We start from the raw sequence: 20038 nt of genomic DNA, 5'->3' as shown, positions 1-20038 counted from the left end.
GTTAATGGCACTACCTGAAACACTCGACGCAAGGGCCCAACGCGCCGCGTAGCGGCAAAAAAGCGAAGCTGGCGAAACATTTATAACGGGTCACCGTCACTTATTATTGGACTTATAGCGCATTTACGGGGTTGCAACTATTTTGCTTTATAGTGTCACCAGGAAAGAAAAGCATGCGACCTAACGCCGATCTATTTGTATAAAGTGATAATTGGAAGGTATATAGTAGGAAATATCAATAAAATAATCATTCCATGTCGTCTTTTGAGGGCATTTTTGATTGTAAAAAATATGTGTGTACGTCACCGTAGTCTCTGCAATGATAATTTTATCAGAGCAGTCTCGCGCAACTAGAAGTTCTTTACCTATTAGTTCTTCACTTATTAGTCTCAACGTCTGGCGCAAAGCCAGACGTTTTCCATTACGATTTCACTACGATGTTTGACAAGAAGGAGCAGTGCGCGAGATATGCTAATGAGCAGACTTCCCTCGCTTGAGTTTCTGAAGAATGTTCCATATCGCGCTAAGCTCATCACTGCTGATTATGACAGGCGTGCAACGGTAGGTATCTGCTCCCGAACTTCCACCCTAATACGGTACAATAAGTTACCATTTGATGGGAATGGGACAATGCCCTCACTGTGTATGGAGTCATAGGGATAAGAAGACATTATTCATTAGTGTTGGTACAAGTGATTTTGCCCAAAAAGCATGCGCATTCAAAAAACAAAATATGCAAGGTATCACGTACATGACCATGACGACGTGCAGAAAGTGCACTGGCCAGTGCATACCCTATGGCTATGTACTAGTAAACATGGTAAACATGAACAACATCATTATTCATCGGCAGTTCATTTTACTCCGAGCTGTTCCTGAAACATATAGCCATGATGATTAGGCCTACCATGTACCATGACCAATAACAGCACTAGACGCAAGGGCCCAACGCGCCGCGTAGCGGCAAAAAAGCGAAGCTGGCGAAACATTTATAACGGGTCACCGTCACTTATTATTGGACTTATAGCGCATTTACGGGGTTGCAACTATTTTGCTTTATAGTGTCACCAGGAAAGAAAAGCATGCGACCTAACGCCGATCTATTTGTATAAAGTGATAATTTGAAGGTATATAGTAGGAAATATCAATAAAATAATCATTCCATGTCGTCTTTTGAGGGCATTTTTGATTGTAAAAAATATATGTGTACGTCACCGTAGTCTCTGCAATGATAATTTTATCAGAGCAGTCTCGCGCAAGTAGAAGTTCTTTACCTGTTAGTTCTTCACTTATTAGTCTCAACGTCTGGCGCAAAGCCAGATGTTTTCCATTACGATTTCACTACGATGTTTGACAAGAAGGAGCAGTGCGCGAGATATGCTAATGAGCAGACTTCCCTCGCTTGAGTTTCTGAAGAATGTTCCATATCGCGCTAAGCTCATCACTGCTGATTATGACAGGCGTGCAACGGTAGGTATTTGCTCCCCAACTTCCACCCTAATACGGTACAATAAGTTACCATTTGATGGGAATGGGACAATGCCCTCACTGTGTATGGAGTCATAGGGATAAGAAGACATTATTCATTAGTGTTGGTACAAGTGATTTTGCCCAAAAAGCATGTGCATTCAAAAAACAAAATATGCAAGGTATCACGTACATGACCATGACGACGTGCAGAAAGTGCACTGGCCAGTGCATACCCTATGGCTATGTACTAGTAAACATGGTAAACATGAACAACATCATTATTCATCGGCAGTTCATTTTACTCCGAGCTTTTCCTGAAACATAATAGCCATGATGATTAGGCCTACCATGTACCATGACATGACCAATAACAGCACTCGATCATGTAGATGTCAACAAGTTCACATGAACCGTATAATCCCGCATGGCGCATGTGGGGCAAGCGTCGAAACCAAAGCCCCAAAATCACCTGTTTTGGTCTATTTCACTTGTGTTTCCCCCCTCTCCCAGTCCATAATACATTTACAGTTTACAATCCCCGATCATGGCCCAACAAAAGGTCATCGGTTGACTAAAGGAACACAACTGTTCAATGGATTTATAGTTGAATGCGATCAAACTACGTCTTTTCAATCGTGGATTGTAAATTTAACCCCATGGGCCTAGGGAAGGCCCTATAACAATACTTTCCACACAGTTATTATCTCCGCTGCCTCCACCATGTTACACGCAGTGCTCACTGCTGATTTTAAAAAATGCACCACCTAGTCAAAACAGGACATATGTTCTTCTAGGAATAGATCTCTTTCCAATATTTCGTCATTCCACTATCGTCATCACCTCATGATACTTTCATTGACATTACAGGCACACATCCACAGAGCACTCTTCAAATCATCTACACAGTGGTTATCCAACTAGGATTATAAAGGTAATTTCTAAGCCCCGCACAGTGGGTTTCACTCTTGATAAAGGGGCACTATTGCTAGCAGCTAGGTAGGCAAGATAAAGTTAGACGAAGTAGCCGATAGGGGTCTCTCACCCCTCAAAGTCCGTCACAACTATTCAAGCTTGTACAAGGAATACATGCAGCGCTGACTCTCACAAGACCCAATGGGAATGTCGCACAGTCATCTGTCAAAAACAAGACCTATGTTGTAGTATGATCTCTTGCCAATATTTAATAATTGCACTATCGTCATCACCTCATCATACTTCATTGACATTGCAGGCACACATTGACATAGACCACTGTTGCAATGAACGACACAGTCGCTATCCAAGTAGCATTATAGAGGTAATTATCATTATCATACCTCATTAGCATGTGAACCAATCGCGTCGCGTCCTTTGCGATCACGGCAAAGCCTTATGGAATCATGTCTTTCACCGTTGAATAATTTTTCATATTCCATGCCTACAACTTCAATTTCTTCATATTCCATGGCTAGAAGTTCAATACTAATATAATATCCAAGATAAAGTTACAAGAAGTAGTCAATAGGGGTCTCTCACCTCTCACTGTATGTCCACACTATTCACGCTTGTACGAGGAATACATTCAATGCTGAATCTAACAACACCCAGTGCCCTTACTCTGTATATTATAGTCACTGGAAGATGGCCCATTTCACTCCTTGCTTCTACTTCACCTATAGTCTCATTGCATACGCCTCAGTTCTATGATATCACATTCACTTTCAGCTGTCATGCAACGCAACAACTGTGCTATCTGCCATCGCACATCAACGAAGAAGTGCAGCCGCCCACATTCCACCTCACATCTGTCCGACCAGCTGCAATCCTCGAGGACGCCCCACTGTACCACGATTTCACTACGATGTTTGACAAGAAGGAGCAGTGCGCGAGATAGGCTAATGAGCAGACTTCCCTCGCTTGAGTTTCGGAAGAATGTTCCATATCGCGCTAAGCTGACCACTGCTGACCATGACAGGCGTGCATTGGACTGGTAAAGGTTGGAACTGAACATTGAATATGCTGGTGGTGACGCTTTCTGATGAGAAGTTGGTCGTGACTGATGCAGTATTGTTGGACTTGTCCACAGCATCGTTCAATCATTGCTGTCTGAGCTGCCTTGATTCTGTACTTACCCAAATACTAAGACCAATTGCCTGTTGACTGTGCTTTAAGAGAGACTGGCGCCATGCCTAGAGATATGACTGACCCCTATTGGCAAATTTGTATGACTTTATCTTGCCTACCTAGCTGCTGCCTATAGTGTCCCTTTAACTGCGGAACACTTCAAAGTCGATAAAATGCCATGTTCCACCTTTTAATGTGTTCAGACCGCCATTTTCAAAATAATCAAGTCAGGACACTGCCTTCTAGTCTCATAATAAATTTTGCTTTCCTCAATAATAACATTTCTTCTTCTTCAATGCTTTCATCATTCCAAACTTCTCCTCCTCTGACTTTTACAGGGGTACAGTCATGGCAATCAAAACCCAAATACTGAGACCAAATGCCTGTTGACTGTGCTTTAAGAGAGACTGGCGCCATGCCTAGTCTCTCTTAAAGCACAGTCAACAGACACCAACCCCCTCAGACTCAGAAACCACAAACGCCCAACCCTTCCTGCTACCTTAATACTTCTGGATCATGTAGATGTCAACAAGTTCACATGAACCGTATAATCCCGCATGGCGCATGTGGGGCATGCGTCTAATTCTAAAAGGCCTTAGTCACAGTATATCATTGTTTCTAATACAAAATACATTACGCCTCGTTTTGATCGGAGCGGTCTTGGTATCGTAACCAATGACCGCCTGGGTAGGTATAAAATTCTGAACTTTAGCAGACGAATTATTTTCACCAAGAAGCAACGACTCAGCCCCACAAAACAATGTCAAGAACACGAGATTTTGAAGTATTCCCCGATATTGGGATTTGTGAAGTAGGGAGGATACCCGAGGACTCTTTCGAGGTCGTCAGTCAGGATTCAGAAGAGGTCAAAGACGAGGAAATGGTAGAAATCGAGCTTGACTGGGAATTCTCTTGCTGCGTGACGTCATCTTCACAAGCAACAATATGGCGGAGTTCCGGACACCAGGCTGGATCATTCTTTGACGAAAACGGAACATATATACCTTTCAAATCGTATTTAATTTGTTTAATTTTGAAACCTTTTAGAATAGAAATTAATACCTCGCTGTTGGTCATTGGTTGTAAATTACGTCCAAAACCCTCGGCGAAGCGCCTCGGGTTTTGGACTGCATTTTCGGTCTACCCGAGCGGTCTTGATTATACAACCAATGACCGCCAGCTCGGCATTAATTCCTTAAACCATCTAGACCCACTTTTTGCCAACTGCTTGGCTCAGACCGCCCTTCAGCAGTCCATACTGCCTGGATGGACTGACCAAGATCTACTGTAGGTCAATCAAGGGGAGAAATTGACTCCTTGCGGTCCTGCTATCAGGATACCTCTGTATATCCAACCGTATTTCTTTGTCGCCACACGCATCTGATGAGTCTCTCTTGACGAAACCGCTTTTCCTGCACCTTCATGACCTATCAGGCACACATGGTTGCTTCATACCATCAGTGCACGGTGCCCACTAGCCAAAATCCTTCATTTTGGTCCTCTCTTGTTGCCATGAGCAACAGAGCATGCAGACGCAGGCTACGATGTCACTGATGACGTCACAAGGATGCCATGACGTCATCATGGTGTCATGACGTCGGGTCGACAATCACAGCTGTAAGACAGTCCCTGAATGATCTCTTCATTCAGTTGCGGTCATGCAGGCGCAGTGGACACCAAATTGCCACGTCAACATCATTTGTTATTATTTCCTTGGTGTCCACTGTCTGGGAACACCCCAGGGTGCTCTGGCTTTGGCACTGCACATCTGTAGTGCCTGTGATGAGGAAGTCTCACACTCTCCTATCTTCGTAAGTGGTCGATTTTTGTCGCAACCATTTGGGCCTAAGGCCCCGCACTCACTTCAGAGTGCATTATTAATGGGCTTCAGCTCCATGAAGCTTTCATCAGTGCACCCAGCCCCTGTGGATTTCATGTTCCCAAGGTAAGTATACGTACATTGCCACGTCATTTAAATACTATTTCCCTCCGTATACTTATTTCATTTACTGTCCAACTGTTTCAACCTCTCCGGTTTCACGTGTCTTCTTTAGGCACACAGGTTAAACTTTTGACCATCTAGACCCACTTTTTGCCAACTGTTTGGCTCAGACAGCCCTTCAGCAGGCCATACTGCCTGAATGGACTGACCAAGATCTACTGTAGGTCAATCAAGGGGAAATTGACCCCTTGCGGTCCCGCTATCAGGATACCTCTGTATATCCAACCGTATTTCTTTGTCGCCACACGCATCTGATGAGTCTCTCTTGACGAAACCGCATTTCCTGCACCTTCATGACCTATCAGGCACACATGGTTGCTTCATACCATCAGTGCACGGTGCCCAGTAGCCAAAATCCTTCATTTTGGTCCTCTCTTGTTGCCATGAGCAACAGAGCATGCAGGCTCAGACTACGATGTCACTGATGACGTCACAAGGATGCCATGACGTCATCATGATGTCATGACGTCGGGTCAACAATCACAGCTGTCAGACAGTCCCCGAATGATCTCTTCATTCAGTTTCGGTTATGCAGGCGCAGTGGACACCAACTTGCCACATCAACATCAAAGATTAGTAGTCTAGCAGGCTTGGTCAAATCAATCTATCGTATAGTATGTACACCATATTATCAACAAGATTGGCGTATGATGCATATCTGGATTATAAGATGGCCATTGACGCCTTATTCTGTGACTCTGGCATGCAGTTCACCCTCCTAATCAAGGCAGCTGGCAACTTTCAGCATCTGAACACTACCCGTTAATCCAGTCGTCTATCCTCGCACCTACTCACACAAACAGGGGATAGAGTGGGTTTTGCGGTGACCCCAGACTGAATTATTGAGTCTACTGAACACAGACTGAACAAAATCATGCAAATAATCATTTTTCAGTTTCCCTTTAGAGTAAATTCCTTGGATCTTCAATATGATTCCAGTGAAGAAACTGGTTCCTCGATTTAAAGTAACAGGAAGTCTTTTGATTTCTATATAAACAATTAGAATGTTGTTCATTGACAAGGTTCTTCATCACTTGGTTGAGAAACTGTTTACATAAAAAAACAAACCTTTATTTGTTGTGGGCTTTAGCTGGTTGAACTTTGTGAAGGGATCTTTGTAATTTTGATGAAAATATATTTGTAACTTGCGCAACTTGCAACTTGCATTTCCAACTTGCAACTTGCATTTCCTACTTGCAACTTGCATTTCGAACTTGCAACTTGCATTTCGAACTTGCAACTTGCATTTTCAACTTGCAACTTGCATTTCCTACTTGCAACTTGCATTTCCAACTTGCAACTTGCATTTCCTACTTGCAACTTGCATTTCGAACTTGCAACTTGCATTTCGAACTTGCAACTTGCATTTTCAACTTGCAACTTGCATTTCCTACTTGCAACTTGCATTTCCTACTTGCAACTTGCAACTTGCATATTAGCAAACGATGCCGACAATGTTGTTTTATGCGATTGATGGCTGACAGAAGGCATGGGAGTGTTATAGATGGCGTGGTGGGCAAAAAATATTCTGTTTCTCGGCGTTTTCTGGTCGTACGAGAGGTCCGAAGTGGAGGTGTCTCTCGCTTCAAATCTGGTCCTCGCTTGCCTACCTTTGTTTTTTAACTCCCTATATATTTTTTCCTAGCTAATCCCATTGTTTAGCCCGATAATCCCGCTAATTAGCATTCAGGGGCCTATGATATACTGTCGGGTATTTTTCAAGTGCTCGGATGATTTTATGGCCCGGCCCATTGAAAAGTTCTTTTGGTACGAATTTCTCCAAAGTTTTTACTGACCTCTGCTTTCAAGAATCCCATTTCTTCCTTTTTTGTGTGGTATCCGAATCTGGAACTATTCCCGACTTCCACTGACCCGAGTTGTTGACTGTCATCATCGATGTCTTTCTGCTGCAGCCTCTACTGTCCTATCCATTCGTATATATTTGAACAGAACTTGTGTTTAATTTCAGTTTATCCAATCTATGTGCTGTCATGCAAGCAAATGTTTATATACACCACGTCCTTATAGAACGTGTAATGAAACAAACTGCCGTGGGACTCAATTTTGTACCACCCACGGCCGGGACGCGGCCGGAATCTAGCGGAATAAAAATCCATAAAACAGAATGTTGCAACGATGAGTCACTACTGCGCAATTTATGAATATAATGTGATTTCAATAGTCGGCCAATCCAAGGAGGCAATCAATAATGTTTACAGTGTACGTGGGCTACTGACCTACATTATACTGTTGAGTATGCATTATCCGGTAGACGTTACATAGGATTGAACGATTCACTTTTCACTCTTCACCCCTGACGCCGCACGCCTAATCATTCACTCCTCACTTTTCATTGCTCATTTTCCCAACGTTACACAAAGTTCACGTTTTACTCGTTCATTTGTCACTTGGCATTTCACGGGTGCGGTAATGGACACTTCAGAGGACGAAATGCTTGCCATGTTGCTGTTTTTGAACAACGGACAAACTTTCTTTGTAGTCGTCCATCCTGACCCTGAAAGATTCAAATAAATCACTTGCGACTAGGTGTTTTGTATTGATCCTGTTTATCCCCTCATTTCCATGGAAGTACTATCGGTTTATTACGGCAAATGGCTGTATGTGCTGCAGTCATTCGAGGAAACTCCCACAAGACAAAATACGCACAGCTGTTGGAGGAAATCTTCTCTTGACAGTCAAAATGCGTCCTGCCTCTGGTCCAGTTCACTTCACAAAGAATGAACATGTCCATTCTTTGATTCACGCATAAACTTGATGAAGATAGGGTAATTTTCAAGTTAAAGCCTGGGATCAGCTAACCCCACATATAGGAAGGCCCAAAATACCATTAAAGTCTGCCCAAAATACACAGTTGAAGAAATAGAAAGTTTGATTATACCATCATGATTTATTAAAAGAATCAATAAATTGCGTTTGTACAATAAAGATATGAATGTACAATACAAGGAGTTTGGTGGCCATTGGTTGGCAATTGCCAACATCGCTGACATCTCGCCTGCTAACATCCTCACTGTTTGCCTCCGAACTAGGTTCAGCCCCACTCTCCTCTACCTCCCTTGTCTGTTCCGGTTCCACGACTTTACAGATTCTGATCTCGTTGTTTACACTCATCAAACCAGATAAACCGTCATGTAATACGTCACCGAAAATGAACATGTGCACCAGATGTGGTCGTGACGAATTAATGTGAGTGACCTTGAAAACTTCCCAATGATCATTTCAATGGCATCCTGGTGGTAAATTTTATGAGAAAATACTCCCCCATCGTCGCAGGTTCGTCGAGTTACCGAACTTCGCCGGCCACATGAAGCTGAGATCAATACATGTGTCATCCTTTTTGCCTGCTTAATTAAATTTCTGCGCGCAGGCAGTTTCAGTTTCGACACTTCTGCAGCTGAGCAGGAAGTAGAGTCTTTCACCAGTCTCGTCCATTCACTCATTACCGAGACTGGTACTTGACGGCATTTCACTCGTCATGAACTAGATTTGGGGCGTCGGTTTCCGGTGTCCAATCACGTGTTTTTCACAAAGATGGATAACCACGAGCCAAGTGAAAAACCAGGAATACCAGAGCGCTCGACGCAAGGGCCCAACGCGCCGCGTAGCGGCAAAAAAGCGAAGCTGGCAAAACATTTATAACGGGTCACCGTCACTTATTATTGGACTTATAGCGCATTTACGGGGTTGCAACTATTTTGCTTTATAGTGTCACCAGGAAAGAAAAGCATGCGACCTAACGCCGATCTATTTGTATAAAGTGATAATTGGAAGGTATATAGTAGGAAATATCAATAAAATAATCATTCCATGTCGTCTTTTGAGGGCATTTTTGATTGTAAAAAATATATGTGTACGTCACCGTAGTCTCTGCAATGATAATTTTATCAGAGCAGTCTCGCGCAAGTAGAAGTTCTTTACCTACTAGTTCTTCACTTATTAGTCTCAACGTCTGGCGCAAAGCCAGACGTTTTCCATTACGATTTCACTACGATGTTTGACAATAAGGAGCAGTGCGCGAGATATGCTAATGAGCAGACTTCCCTCGCTTGAGTTTCTGAAGAATGTTCCATATCGCGCTATGCTCATCACTGCTGATTATGACAGGCGTGCAGCGGTAGGTATCTGCTCCCCAACTTCCACCCTAATACGGTACAATAAGTTACCATTTGATGAGAATGGGACAATGCCCTCACTGTGTATGGAGTCATAGGGATAAGAAGACATTATTCATTAGTGTTGGTACAAGTGATTTTGCCAAAAAAGCATGCGCATTCAAAAAACAAAATATGCAAGGTATCACGTACATGTAACATGACCATGACGACGTGCAGAAAGTGCACTGGCCAGTGCATACCCTATGGCTATGTATAGTAAACATGGTAAACATGAACAACATCATTATTCATCGGCAGTTCATTTTACTCCGAGCTTTTCCTGAAACATATTGCCATGATGATTAGGCCTACCATGTACCATGACCAATAACGGCACTAGATCATGTAGATGTCAACAAGTTCACATGAACCGTATAATCCCGCATAATCCCGCATGGCGCATGTGGGGCATGCGTCTAAACCAAAGCCCCAAAATCACTTGTTTTGGTCTATTTCACTTGTGTTTCCCCCGTCTCCCAGTCCATAATACATTTACAGTTTACAATCCCCGATCATGGCCCAACAAAAGGTCATCGGTTGACTAAAGCCAAGGAACACAACTGTTCAATGGATTTATAGTTGAATGCGATCAAACTACATCTTTTCAATCGTGGATTGTAAATTTTAACCCCATGGGCCTAGGGAAGGCCCTATAACAATACTTTCGACACAGTTATTATCTCCGCTGCCTCCACCATGTTACACACAGTGCTCACTGCTGATTCTAAAATGCGCCACCTAGTCAATTGCACTATCGTCATCACCTCATCATACTTCATTGACATTACAGGCACACATTGACATAGACCACTGTTGCAATCAACGACACAGTCGCTATCCAAGTAGCATTATAGAGGTAATTATCATTATCATACCTCATTAGCATGTGAACCAATCGCGTCGCGTCCTTTGCGATCACGGCAAAGCCTCATGGAATAATGTCTTTCAACGTTGAATAATTTTTCATATTCCATGCCTACAACTTCAATTTCTTCATAATCCATGGCTAGAAGTTCAATACTAATATAATATCCAAGATAAAGTTACAAGAAGTAGTCAATAGGGGGTCTCTCACCTCTCACTGTATGTCCACACTATTCACGCTTGTACGAGGAATACATTCAATGCTGAATCTAACAACACCCAGTGCCCTTACTCTGTATATTAGTCACTGGAAGATGGCCCATTTCACTCCTTGCTTCTACTTCACCTATAGTCTCATTGCAAACGCCTCAGTTCTATGATATCACATTCACTTTCAGCTGTCATGCAACGCAACAACTGTGCTATCTGCCATCGCACATCAACGAAGAAGTGCAGCCGCCCACATTCCACCTCACGTCTGTCCGACCAGCTGCAATCCTCGAGGACGCCCCACTGTACCACGATTTCACTACAATGTTTGACAAGAAGGAGCAGTGCGCGAGATAGGCTAATGAGCAGACTTCCCTCGCTTGAGTTTCGGAAGAATGTTCCATATCGCGCTAAGCTGACCACTGCTGACCATGACAGGCGTGCATTGGACTGGTACAGGTTGGAACTGAACATTGAATATGCTGGTGGTGACGCTTTCTGATGAGAAGTTGGTCGTGACTGATGCAGTATCCTTGGACTTGTCCACAGCATCGTTCAATCATTGCTCTCTGAGCTGCCTCGATTCTGTACCCAAATACTAAGACCAAATGCCTGTTGACTGTGCTTTAAGAGAGACTGGCGCCATGCCTAGAGATATGACTGACCCCTATTGGCAAATTTGTATGACTTTATCTTGCCTACCTAGCTGCTGCCTATAGTCTCCCTTTAACTGCGGAACACTTCAAAGTCGATAAAATGCCATGTTCCACCTTTTAATGTGTTCAGACCGCCATTTTCAAAATAATCAAGTCAGGACACTGCCTTCTAGTCTCATAATAAATTTTGCTTTCCTCAATATATAATAACATTTCTTCTTCTTCAATGCTTTCATCATTCCAAACTTCTCCTCCTCTGACTTTTACAGGGGTACAGTCATGGCAATCAAAACCCAAATACTGAGACCAAATGCCTGTTGACTGTGCTTTAAGAGAGACTGGCGCCATGCCTAGTCTCTCTTAAAGCACAGTCAACAGACACCAACCCCCTCAGACTCAGAAACCACAAACGCCCAACCCTTCCTGCTACCCTAATACTTCTGGGTATTGACAGCGCATCCACTGTATGCACTGAACATGTATGGCTCGCCTAGGGTAAATCAACGAGGCTTCCTCGACCCTCTGCAGCGCGGCGGATAGGGTCGAGGTGACCTGGACTAAGCAGTTAGAACTGAGTGTCGTTGGTTTTTGATAGAAGTCAGATCAGAGAGATGCCATGACTGTTTTGATGTTCTGAGGGTGGTGTTACCTGGATGCTTTCTCTTTTTTGTCGGCACCAAGACTCCCATCGATGATACACCACCAAATATCAATTATCAAAGGTCACATTTGAAATTGAAATGTAACGGCGGTCATCATCTCATGGTCATTTTGAACGGACGTATTTGACACAATCATGCCAATTTCCAATGCCAGAGGTATCGGAAAGTGGCATCTGGTCTCCAGCGACAAGCAAATTATTGACTTCTCTGGCAATTGCGGACGTTTAGGAAAGGCTGGCGTTTGAATGTCGCCGCGGCTTTGCCACTGTATCCAGAACGTCATTTAAAAACCAGACATTTTATACACACCCTTTCCATTCTCCATTCAGCTTATAATAATGGCATCCTCCTCGCGCATGACCGAATCTCGTAGAACGTAGTATACGTGGTATTGTTCAGATTGGGGATATTATACAGTGAATTGCAGTGTAGTATACCCCATCCATACACGATCAAATGTAACTCAATTTTGTTCATGATTTCACACAAATGTTGAATTTTTAAACGCGTTATCTCATATCTAATTCTAAACTTGAAGGTCAAAAGTATCTGAACATACCTTGTTTGCGAGAGTCGGACAGGCATGACCACGAACTACATGTAGCCAACTAAGGTGAAATACTGTTGCAGATTTTTTCGTGAAAACGCGTATCGGTTCCTTGTTACTCAGTGATCCCATCAAATGAGGACTAAGAAACATACTATAGGTTATTACATGTTGAATATCGCACTTTTTATTTTGAATTTTACATCTTGATCAATCGAGATCCTTGTAACGTCCTGCAACTAGGATGCGATTACGGCTTTAATCTCTGCACTCAGGATGTGAGGCGCAGGACGACGGTTTCTTTATTGGGATACATTTACCAAAGGCCGGCCCAATACAATCCTTACACCAGTCACACGTCAAACCACCACAGCAGTTGTTTTCACACTGGGCACCGAGCGTCTTGCAGGGAACTGAAAAGAAGAGTCCAAAACTCAATCTCCAAAATACATGTACAGTATTAGCCGCGGCCTAACATTTCTGTTTCATGGCTGAAATTCTTGTTAGGTGAGAACATTTGCTCTTATAACTTTTTGACACTGTCGCATCACAATTTCATAGAATTGTGAAAGTTACATAATTCCATCACCAGAAAAACCACAGACATTCATTCATAACAGTACACATGTTACATGATCACCCCGGGATCTGTGTTATTATAATCGGCTGTTCTTCTAGACACACTCACTCCGATTGTAGGAACCATGATATGGACTCAGAAAATTTACCAGGCCAAGGCTGCAGCAAATTATACAAGTAGGTCCTGTATATTTGCTCTGCGCGAAAATATTCGCTAAACTGGGCCAGTAAATCACCTGGCAACGATTACCAATTGCGAAACTTGGGGATTGTCGAAACCATGCACGTGTCAACAAGCAAATCATGACTAAGAGGCTCCCTTCATAATAAATACTTATTGGTACCGTGTCTGATTCACTGATTCACTGCGACTGAATCTACCTCTCGACCTTGAATGTTCTCACCAGCTTCTCACTGCAACGCAGCCAATCATTGGTGCATCTCTTGCAGCATTATCTACGGCCGGGGCTGCTGCCTGTCATAAAACCAGCAGAGCTCCTGCGGCAGTAGTTGCCCTGATGAACCCCTCTCACCAGTAAACAAGACCTACCAACGCCATAACCTTCCTTGGCCATAACAAAAACCATGAGGATGCAAACGGTAAACAACATGTACTTCATTGCGCCTGAAGGGGAGAGAAAAATGGACATATTAGAAAAGTTACATATTAGGAACTCCAGAGTACATTGACGAATCCAACCAATGGCTGAGGAATACACCGAGACTGGTGACTGCATCATATCGTTTAGTGGCGCCCTTAATACGTACCGGGGATCTTTTAAGAAATAGTCGGCTTTTTATGCCGTAAGTTTGTTCTTCTTCTGGTTCATCAGTAAACTATTTTTCTGAACGTGTTTGATGCTTTTCCAATTTTACTTCAGCTCTTAAATAGTAGAAAAACGCGTTATTCTTTATTTTCAGGACGCACAAGTCCTTGGGTGAAATACCGTTCCCGCCACGTGAATGCACGCCAAGATCCGAGTTTACGTCACCCCGCTATTAAAGAAGCAACGTCGTTTCCATTTATCGTCGGAAAAATCGATATCAGCACCACGACGTCAAGGGGTAGATCCTAGCTCTAGGAAACGCCTTACTAGTGCATCGTTCCACGTGGAAAGAGTCGATGCGTGGAGAGCTAACTCGGGTCAAATCGGTTTCAACATCAGAAAATCGGAAGAAAAGAATAAATAATGTGAGAACGAACTCGACAGAAGTTGTTGATCTTAATACTAAAAATCTTAAAAATCTTTAAAAAACCGGAAAACTTTTTTATTTGCAAAAATGAAAAGGACAAGCAAAACACCAGAAAAATCAGAAAACATACGGAGGACTGTAACTGACGGCAACCTCAATGATGATCCTTGTGTGAGTGGCATATACTGCCTCTCATACCAGGCCATAGTGGACACGAAACTTAAAATGTTGCAATACAAAATTTTACATAGAATATTACCTGTCAATGCCTGGCTATACAAATGTGACCTCACAAACACCAATACATGTAGTGTTTGTTTGACACATAAAGAAACAATACAGCACTTATTGTGGGAATGCAACAAAACCAAAACACCCTGGCTAACCCTCTGTCAACAATTAAACATCCCACGCTTTATTTAGAAGCATGAGTTATTAAAGAATAGAAATTGGTACCTCACTGTCCGTAATGGTTGTCTCACCAATCACCAATAGGCTAAAGCTGCCCTTCCACTCAAGAACTCAGTAAGTGAGACGCCTTGGGTTTAGCAATTTATTGCGGTGCTTGGGTAGAGAAAACCAATAACCCCCCCCCCCCCCCGTTCAATGGCAATGCTTTCAACCTCGGAAGTCCATTCACCCAAGTATTTGCGAGTGCGTTCAGTGTGTGACATAGTAGGGTGATTCACACGGGTCCAAACCGATCTAGTCCAAATATATAATCTTGCCGCCTCGTGTCGATGATGTAGGCTGGACTTCGATTGAGCAATGGGAAGGGCTCGTAAATTGAAAAGGGAGAATGAAGTAATGTGTGATCGTATGAGATGGTATATACCTCCAGGCAGCGTTTCTAGTCCGAGAGCCGCTCAAGTAGCTCGAGGGTGAAAGTAAACTACCCAGAAATTTGGATGACACGGGGAGGTGATAAAGTCATCCGTGCAAGTATAAATGGCTGAATCTAAAAAGATTACCCCGACTTGAAGGATTCCCGCTCGGGGCGTTTAGACGTGTTCAAATATCACCACAGACTAAATGTATGGTATCACCAAGCGCGGCCAGAACAAGACAAATCACGGAATCAACAAAGTCACCACCGCCTCGTGTCGGTCAAGACATTTAATTTTTTTACAACCAAAAAGGGGGATGTAGGCTGAAGAGGAGGAGAGCATCTTGCACACACAACTTCCAGCGATAGTTTTACCAGCGGATTCTATCCTGATGGCAGTCACACGGTGGCGACTCAAAAATAAAAAAACAACAGAGTTTCGTACGTAATTTCGCTCATACATGACAAAATGCGTTTTTCTACAATTGTTCAGCGAAATAGAAAGGGTGACTGCTAATAAGTACTTTTTTAGTAACATCACCCGACACCCCTTCAAGACACTTGATCAACTGCGAATGCGAAAAGCGCGACTTATTTTAAATTCGATTAAAACTAATTATGTGTTTGAATCACCATGCCACCGTGGAAGATGCGATGATAAATTTGTGCAGAAATAACTTACCGTAAATAGATCGAAAGCCTTGCGGAGAAGATTCGTGATGACGTGTCTGTACTGCTTGGAGTCCAATGCTAGATGGGTAGAAGCCAGGTAAGGCCTAGTATTTGTAGCCCTATCAGTTCAAGGATGGTTCCGGATGCGCATTGGACTTCTGCGCAGATAGTTGTCGCGAATCGTGTGGTGAACTGCCTTTCCACTACCTGTTTACCTCGAACCACCACCTGTCAAACTTGATGACTGAAGTGATTCGACGCGTTCCGCCTTTGATGCAAATTTCTAAATAGAATCGATAAAATCGTATACCGAATTTCAGATACCTATATTCATGAATATAGGATATGCTTGATTCGGTGTACACCGTGGTGAAGTCACATACCTGATATTGCTTTGGTTTGAAAATATTGTAGGACGCCCCCCCCCCCCCCCCCCCATTAAATGATGTTGCATCTCAGGTTCCTGTCCGAGGCAGAATTTGCTCGGATGTGGTTCGCCATGATGACTTAGCTAGAGAGATGGGCGATGTTTGGAGAGGTTGCAGTCGAATTCAAATGGTGAGATTTATTAAGCAACTTCCGTCCATACATCTCACCATTCTGGTACTGTCATTTATTGGAGGGGGAACATCTAGGTCGCCAGTTTAACGCAGATGCGAGTCACGATTCGCAGTAAATATATTCACTACGCCGATAACATGGATATCAGCTGTCTTTGTACCACACTTATTTGACGTATCATCCAGTGAGGCACCGCTGATCATACGGTGTTTTGCTATGATTCGGTGCTTCAACGTAGATAAAGTTTTCTCGCTAAGGCATTTTCAAATTATGTACCGTACACATTTATCGTTCAATCATGATACTGACCTTGTTCATTGTTTTGATTCAGGGGACAGCGAGCACTAGACTACCATACAGAAACGCAGCTGGTTGCTACGTGCATATTGGACAGAGGAAAATACATCCAGTTAATGAAAGCCTACACAGCCAGTGAAGTAGTAGGAAATGTCATCCTTGAAAACGAGTCAGGCGCTATTGTATTCTGACGGATTATAGTACATGGTTCAATAAAAGCTATGACCACCAATAACTCAGAGACTTGAGCGCAGAATAGAATAATTTGTTCCCTGGTGGAATATGCTCATGCCGTTCCCATGTAGAATCTCCCATAAATGAACAAAAGGCTACGAAATTGTTATGCTAGTTTTTGAAATCCCCTAGGTTAATTCTCCATAACCATGGCAAGCCGTTTGTTATTTGTTCATTTTAATCAGACAAACTAGTCTATTTTGGCAATAAAAATTTTTCTGCGCATAAAAATCCAACTGAGTTTGATACGAACGGCTTGCCATATACAACCCCAACTTTGCGAAAGCCTCAAATGGTTGTTGATTGTTTCTAAACGAAGTCCTTTCTCTCTCCATTGACAGAACGATCTTTGCGAAAGCAGTTTGGTATTTTAGCATGCTTCCGTATCAATGAAAGCCGTATGACCTTTGCAAATTATAACACAACCTCATGATACATACAGTCCGGCTGATTGCTGGTGCCTCGATCACCGGATGATTCGTGGCCAAAACAAAACATTACAAATACGGTAAGATGACATTGACAGTGAATTTCGGTCTGATCTGATTCTTGACTTGCTTATTAGTGACCGACTTGTTTTCGATGATATTTTATGGTAGGTACTCTGAGCAATGATACATCATCCTATTGGTTTTTGATTTGACTACTTTTCAAGGTCAAAGAGATCAAATGGCTAAAATAGGTCGTTTGAGTGTAACAAAAGCACGTTTCTTAACCGCAAAGCTAACAACCTGAAACTTTTGTACACATGACTCTCCAGGTCAGATAACCTCTGACACCGAATTTCAGTCCAATCTAATTCTTCACTTGGCCACCACAGGGCAAAAACTGAAAAGGTAAAAAGTGCAATATCTCGTTTATTAGTTACTTGTTTTCAATAATAGGTACTCCAAGCAATGATACATCACATGTCATACCGACGTTGATTTGGCCTATTATACATGTAGCTTTTTTTCCCTAACCAGCATGAATCCTAACCACCAAATATCTATACGGGACAATGGATTCTACCCTTTTCATCGAAAGTGTTGCCTGATCGAGAATATTCGACATTTGCCTGAAGTTTGTAGCCAATAGAGCAAATATCAAATAGACAATTAATTATATTCAGGGGTGAGAAATATGTAAATTCCAGTTCTCTAGTCTGACCATTTGCACAATTTAACGTTCATTTGTCTATGTACTCATTTTTTGACAGATATACAATATAGTCGGAATGTGACGAAGCGGAATGTGACAAAATAACAATCAAGCGCTGCTGCTGTCATGTCGCAACGAATGTGAAAAGGTGGCATGAGGAATAGATATGTCATCGCTTTGTTGTTTACAAGAACGATACTGGTGGACTCCTAACCCGCCCTCAAATTCTCTGTACCATCCATTGCTACTGTAGACGCTATTTATAACCGGTTGAAGGGCGCCTGAGCAAAAGGCCTCTCGTAATATGTGTAATACTGTAGGCCTAGTATGTGAAACAGATGCATTAAAACAGGCTGAATTGCCTCAACACATAGTAACTGTATCTCAATTTTGCGTCTGCTCGATTGATCAGGATGAATGAAATTATTCCAGAGTTCGAAGTTTGAAGCATACGATTTTGATTTTACTCGGTTCGCTTGGAGGCAAAAAGGCGTAAGGTCAGTGCGTGACGGAGGCGAAAGTGTCATCCTTGACTTGCTGATTTCGTCATTGATCGTTCATATATCTTTCAATAAACCACATTCATCTCCATTTTGTTTATCGAGCTGTTGCTGTAGGCTGGATTAGGTCGTCCTACGCGTGGTTCCACCTGCGGCGGGTAATCCTGTGGTCGGAGCTGATGCGGCTGGAGACCCTCGGGTTCTATCAGCGTCCTTAATGGCTGGAAAAGATCACCAGGTCAACTGACAGGAGATAAAACCATAAAAAGCGGACCTAATATCTGCTCGAAATGTTGGAATATGATTGTGAACATGGCGTGACCTACATTGTAGATTCAATGATATTATAGTTGAATCATCACGCAACGTCTCGTCTCGTCTCTTCTACAAAACACCGCAAAAAAAATCATAACTTTGTTTATCTGTATGTTCAAATATCTGGCATGGTAAGAGATAAAGCAAAAAATAAGCATTAACTGAACCATAACACTTCGTGTAAATAAATGTGTAGATGCCCTGTAAAGCGTTACCTGGATACGGGCTGTCGGTGTTGCGCAATAGTTACATCAGCGCCTATAACATTCCAGGTCGTAGAAGTTTCAAATGTCTCCGGATAGAACGCCCAGGGAAGAAACGATTCTATTATACTCTGGGCTTAAATATCTGGGACCTGTTTCATAAAGCTTAATGGAGTTCCTTTAGGCCTAAAGGCACGTTAACGACGTTCCTGCCGTTTCATAAAGCTTCCATTAACTATCTAGGTTAATGGTGGCTTTAACCAGAAGTATTAAGGTAGCAGGAAGGGTTGGGCGTTTGTGGTTTCTGAGTCTGAGGGGGTCGGTGTCTGTTGGGTTTATGCCTGTTTCGCCTATTCCTGTTTCGCCTACAAAATTCCTGTTTCGCCTATTCCTGTTTCGCCTATTCCTGTTTCGCCTATTCCTGTTTCGCCTACTTTCCAGTACCCCTACAATAAATCGACTCTCCCACGGGGAACCTTAGGGATGCATGTCCATTTTATGGGGAAAATGTGAGGGGACAATTGGATGATGTTAACGATGTGATGACAATTTGACTAATCAAATGCCATCAACTTTGTTATGCCATGACCGTTTTGAAAGAGTCACCTTGAAAGCGGGGACAGTCCGGGACTTATTTGACCATAGGACCATAGGACCATACTGACACACAGTAAAAACTAATAGATTAAGTAGAGTAAAGCAGTCGTTTATTTTATGAAAACTGAATTCATGAGTTTTTGATAAAAATACATAATATTGTACATTCTCATAATTATTTGATCAAAATCAGCTGTAAAACCCATGTCATAATATACATGTAGGTACAGC

General features: G+C 42.7%; 1 long non-coding RNA gene across 1 annotated transcript; it reads right to left on the bottom strand.

The window, feature by feature from the left end:
* Positions 1 to 12896: 12896 nt before the first annotated feature.
* On the bottom strand, positions 12897 to 16018 carry LOC135493260 (uncharacterized). The gene is made up of 3 exons (XR_010448216.1): positions 15971 to 16018; positions 13819 to 13893; positions 12897 to 13102 (listed from the first exon to the last, which is right to left on the bottom strand). It is a non-coding gene; the product is annotated as an uncharacterized LOC135493260 (long non-coding RNA).
* Positions 16019 to 20038: the final 4020 nt, after the last annotated feature.

Source organism: Lineus longissimus, chromosome 9 (assembly GCF_910592395.1).
Source record: "Lineus longissimus chromosome 9, tnLinLong1.2, whole genome shotgun sequence".
Classification (NCBI taxonomy): domain Eukaryota; kingdom Metazoa; phylum Nemertea; class Pilidiophora; order Heteronemertea; family Lineidae; genus Lineus; species Lineus longissimus.
This window is presented reverse-complemented; position numbering and strand designations above follow the sequence as displayed.